This window comes from Odocoileus virginianus, chromosome 19 (genome assembly GCF_023699985.2).
Source record: "Odocoileus virginianus isolate 20LAN1187 ecotype Illinois chromosome 19, Ovbor_1.2, whole genome shotgun sequence".
NCBI lineage: Eukaryota > Metazoa > Chordata > Mammalia > Artiodactyla > Cervidae > Odocoileus > Odocoileus virginianus.
The window spans coordinates 2,107,544-2,113,466 of NC_069692.1; the positions used below are offsets into that span (position 1 = coordinate 2,107,544).

The 5,923-nt window shown below is 41.1% G+C and overlaps 1 pseudogene; it reads left to right on the forward strand.

The window, feature by feature from the left end:
- The first annotated feature begins 4,081 nt into the window (after positions 1-4,081).
- Positions 4,082-4,393, forward strand: LOC110142091 (peptidyl-prolyl cis-trans isomerase A pseudogene; annotated as a pseudogene).
- The last annotated feature ends 1,530 nt before the right edge of the window (positions 4,394-5,923 follow it).

The window sequence follows — 5,923 nt, forward strand, 5'->3', positions numbered from 1 at the left end:
TCAGGCTACCTCTAACTCCAACACTTTAACCTACATTTTCATTATTTTTCTGCTGTTATCCCTTCTCCCATTCCTCCATGAAACCTGTTCTCAGCTATAATGATCCTATTGAAACATGAACATGATCTTGTCACTCTTGTACTCAAAAGTTTCAATGGTTTTCCAATGAATGTAGAATAGAATCAAGAATTTTTTTCTATGAGTTTCAAGGTTATATACTCCTTTTAGATAACTTTTCCTACCAACTTCCTATTCAGTCTTTCTGATCCAACTTCAGTCGTCTTAGTATTCCTCCAACACATCAAACACACACCCATTTCAAGGTCTTTGCATCCATGATGCCCACCATCTAGACTACCTTTCTGCATGGTATCCACAGGGGCACTTCCTTCATATTTCTCTTCAAATGACATTGTACTAGAGATGCCTTCCCTGACCCTTCTGCATAAACTAAGCTCCCCATCACCACCACTTTCTTCTTCATACACCTTTTCTTCTTCACAGCACCTATCACCACCATCAGACAAATATATTATTCTCTGTTTACTGCCTGATCTTGTACTAAAATGCAAATTTCATAAGAGGAGATTATTTTCTTTATTTTATTCATCAAGGCATCCTAGTATCTAAATTGGGCTTCCCAGATGGTGCTAGTGGTAAAGAACCCACTTGCCAATGCAGGAGACATTAGAGACATGGGTTCCCTGGACAGAAAGATCCCCTGGAGGAGGGCATGGCAACCCACATCAGTATTCTTGCCTGGAGAATCCCCATGGACAGAAGAGCCTGGCAGGCTATAGTCCATAGGATCACAAAGAGTTGGACATGACTGAAGTGACACAGCACACACACAGTATCTAAATTAGTCCCCAGTACCCAATAAGTGGTTAGCAGAACTTTATAACTGATTGGCAGAGTGAAGGAGAAAGTGGTACCCTGGATGATTCTTCCAATCTTGGCTCGTGGAAGTGAGCAGATGATGTTTCAATTCGTTGATACTGGGGAATCCAAGAAGAGGGTCTGGTAAGGGGTGTATTAGCCCTCTTATCCTGCTTAACAAATTACCCTAAAAGATATCATCTTAACATACTTAGCACAGAGTTTCTAAAGGTCAGAAATATGGGAGCAGGTCTCCACGAAATTGCAACCAAGCTACCGGCCAGGGCCACAGTCATCTTAGGAGTCTGTTGTTACTGAAGCATTCATTCCCAGGCTTGCTCGTGTGGTGGCTGGCAGGTCTTGGATCCTCCTTAGTGATTGACTGTAGGTGTCAGTTCTGCTCCCTAAGACTGCTCTCAACACAGCAGCTGGCTTCCTCTCCTCCCCACTCTGTGCCCCACCCTCCCCATACAGTGAGATAGCCAAAGGAAAGAAAACACAAGCAAGAGAATAACTTTCTAGATGGAAGCTGCAGAGTTTTTTTAACCTAATAGCATTATTGACTTATCACCACTTCCTCCATATTGGTCACATAGACCAACCCCGCTACAATGTGGGCGGGGATCACACAAGAAGGTGACCATCAGAGAGTAGGGACCCTTAGGAAGATGGCCAGGAAAGGGGACAAACTGTCACTTCAATAAAGGACAGGCTGACACTGAAAGGTCTCTAAGATATTTAAGGGGACATGTTAAGGAAAAGTTGGGGTAGAGGGCAGATCTAACAAATGAGGACAGGCCAGGGAAACATCCTTCTTTAAGTGTGCTTCAGTGACTAACAGCTCATAATTCAGATTTCTTACACTGGGATTAAAGTTGATCTAACTGCATTTCACTTTATACTACCAATATTATTTATTTTTTCATTGAAGTCTTGTTGATTTGCAATATTGTGTTAGTTTTAGGTGTGCGGCAAAGTGATTCAGTTTTACACAAATATGGATGTATGTATCTCCTTTTTCAGATAACATTGTTATTTCTGATGTGTGAATTTAGAAGAATGTATATACTTATTAAAATTAAGGAAAATCTTCTACTCTATAATTAAAGACTAATACAGTTATATGTAATTAAATGAACTATTGATTCACTCTGGTAACAACACTTAGTGCATTAAGGAACATCTATAAAGGACAAAATCAGAACACATAAAATTCATTTTCCATTCATCCTACACCACTGTGAAGTTTCAGATCATCAGGCAAAAAACAACCCAACATTCCCTTATCTGACTCAAATCTTCTCTATTACCTTCCATTTCAGTGAGAAAAAAGAAAGGATAATAATCCTTCCAATCATACCCTGGATGCCAGCTGGCCTGACCTTCTCTGAGAACTTGCTCTTGAAGAATCTTCCCACTGCTTACTTCTCACATCACATCCTCTCAAAGGACTCTTCCCTAGTGTTTATAAATACCTGCACACACCCTCTTCTTAAACAACAACCTTTCTGTACCTTCCTTACCTTTTTCTTCAAATGCAGTCTTATCTATTTCCTTTCTTTTTCTGCCAAACTTTCCAAAAATAAAATACGCTACCAAATTCCTATATTTTTTCTTTTAATTTACCATAATCCAAAGTATATTCTCATCTGATGTGGTGAAATTGTTCTCCCATAGCCATCAGAGACCTCATAGCCATCAAGCCCACTGGCTTCTTGCCATTTTCAACTTCCCCTGCAGCACTCAATTGTGTTAACAGCCTTCTTGTATAAAAACCTCCAACTGGTTCACTATAGACTCTTCTGCTCCCATTCCCCCCTCTCTCTTTGTGGTTACTCTGTCTCCTGGCACCAACTTCAATATGAACATCTCTTAAGGATTAATCCATGGATTTCTTCTCTTCCCTCAAACTGTTTTCTCCTTTGCCAGTTTGATCCAGGCTCATGACTTGAAATACCAGCTGGATGTTGATAATTCCTTTTTATCTATGTAGAGCTCTTATTTTTCTCTCAAGGTCAGCCCCACATTTTTAACTGAACTAAATACATTTCCTCCTTCATGGGAACACCATCCTCCTGAGCCCTAAGCTGAAAACATTTTCACACCCTTAACAGTTCACTCTCCCTCGGTTGCCCACATGTAATCAATAGTCATTCTGCCTTCATAACAGCTCTAACATCCATTTCATCTTCCACATTCTCACCACCACTAGCTTACTTTAGACTCTTGGGATTTTTCATTTGGAGCACTGGCAATGTCTCCAAATTGTCTCTATTTTTTCCCCCTCACATTCTGTTTTATATATCATTCCAGAATGTTCTAATGTCCCTAGAAAGCTTTCAGTGACTGCTTATTACCAAAGGAAACCCAAATCTTTATTCTGATCTTTTATTCTCTCCAATTAACTGATACATTCTTAGATGTCATACTTTTTACCAATCTTACAAAAAGGCCCCAGCCTCCTCAATTTGGTTTCTGCTTTTCCTTGAACTCAGTGATTTAAGATTCATTGCTAGTAAAGTCACTGTTTGGCCTCAGATTAATGATCAAATAGCTTATCTGTTAAATAAAATAAATTCATGATATCATGATACTTGTTAAAGAACAATGAGGCAGAATTCATTTAGGGGAAGTGTCATGACTGGTATAAGGACAAGGAGTTTTGCATCAGGGAAGAGAGACTGGACTAAACACCAAATACAACAGGGAAAAGTGGGGATTAACAGCCAGGAATGTAAGGGAGCAGGATGAGAGTTGGGGGGTGGAAAATTACTAAGGGGAAATATGGGGGCAGGGGGATTCTGGCTAAATTAACCTATCAGGATTCTTGCTGAAGGCAGGCCAGGGTGATCACACATCACTTGGGGATGGTAGAGGATGGGGAGCTTAAGCGGATATTAAGAGTGATCAGATATCAAGTGACAGGCTTCCCTGGTGGTTCAGAGGAAAAGCATCTGCCTGCGGCCTTGAAGACTCCACCACCCCAGAGTCTCCCATGCTGTCCATGGTCATGGTCAACCCCACAGTCAACCCCACCTTGTTCTTCAACATCGCTGTCAATGGTGAGCCCTTGGGCCTCATCTCCTTCAAGCTGTTTGCAGACAAAGTTCCAAAGACAGCAGAAAATTTTCCTGCTCTGAGCACTGGGGAGAAAGTATTTGATTATAGAATTTCCTGCTTTCACAGAATAATTCCAGGATTTATGTGCCAGGATGGTGACTTCACACGCCAGAATGACACCGGTGGCAAGTCCATCTATGGCAAGAAATCTGATGATAAGAATTCCATCCTGAAGCATACAGGTCCTGACATCTTGTCCATGGCAAACACTGGCCCCAACACAAATGGTTCCCAGTTTTTCACCTGCAATGCCAAGACTGAATGGTTGGATGGCAAGCATGTGGTGTTTGGCAAGATGAAAGAGGGCATGAATACTGTGGAATCTGTGGAGTGCTTTGGGTCCAGTAACAGCAAGACCAACAAGAAGATTATTGCTGACTGTGGACAAATCTAATAAATTTGACTTGTGCTTTACTTAACTTGATGTGAAGAACTGACTCATTTGAAAAGACTCTGATGCTGGAAAAGATTGAAGGCAGGAGGAGAAGGAGACGACAGAGGATGAGCTGGTTGAATGGCATCACCAACTCAGTCGACGTGAGTTTGGGTAAACTCCGGGAGTTGGTGATGGAGAGGGGCCTGGTGTGCTGCAGTCCATGGGGACGCAAAGAGTCGGACATGACTGAGCAACTGAACTGAATTGAACTTACTTAACCACAAGACCATTCCTTCTGCAGCCCAGGAAAAGACCCTTCACCTGCATCTGCTAAAAATATCCTATGATCTTTCTGCTCTCACTTTAGTTTTTTGGGTTCCATATTTTCCTTATCCCCTCTTCAAGTTTAGCTGGATTTCAAAGTTAAATTTATGATTATGAAATAAAAACTAAACAACAACAGCAAAAAAGAATCTGTCTGCAATTCAGGAGACACAGGAGAGGCAGGCTCAATCCCTAGGTCAGGAAGATCCCCTGGAGGAGGCCATGGTGACACACTCCAGTATTCTTGCCTGGGAAATTCCATGGACAGAGGAGCCTGGCAGGAGATAGTCCATGAGGTCACAAAGAGCCAGACACAGCTGAAGCGATTGAGCACGTCACAGCACCTTCACAGCAAAGCTGGAGGATTCTGGCTGCACTGACAGCAGGATAGTTGCTAAAATTAACAAGGCCAAGACAGACACGGAAGCCCAAAGTCAGAGCTTAACTGAGAAGAGCTCAGAAGAGTCTGAGAAAATTTTAGTCCAGGAGATGATGTTTGTCAATCTTAGCTGAGTTCAAATACTGCAGCTGCTGCTGCTGCTGCTACTAACAACCTTCAAAAATGATCCCCATGTCTCATTTTTTGAAGATCAAGAAACGTTTTCAATGAAAGATCTCCCATTGGCAGCTTTAATTATTCTTTTCTGCAAGAGAGCTGGTTTCTTATCACATAGTCAAGTGCAAAGTTTTGCTCTGTGTCTTTGTCTAGCTGAAAAAGTAATCAATTCAATCTTGTATCAAATTTGAAATGTATCCTTTTCCCAGTTTTCTAATGAAAAAAATCTTAACTGATACAAAAAAAAACTTCCATGAGACATATTTTTGCACTTACAATCACCTAATAACAAATCATTCCTTATTTATTCAGCAATAATATTTTATGATTTATTCTATGAATTTAGAGGTAAAAATCATTACTAACTAAAGTCACCAATAATTGATGCAAAGAACTAACTCATTGGAAAAGACCCCCGATGCTGGGAAAGACTGAGGACAGGAAGAGAAGGGGGTGACAGCAAATGAGATAGTTGGATGGCATCATCAACTGAATGGACACGAGTCTGAGCAAACTCCAGGAGATAGTGAAGGACAGGGAAGCCTGGGATGCTACGGTCCATGGAGCTGCAGAGTTGGACACGATGTAGAGACTGAACAACAACAATAATTTTCATGGACTAGAAATCCACCAAAATTATATAAATAATAATTCTCCAGAATATTGGC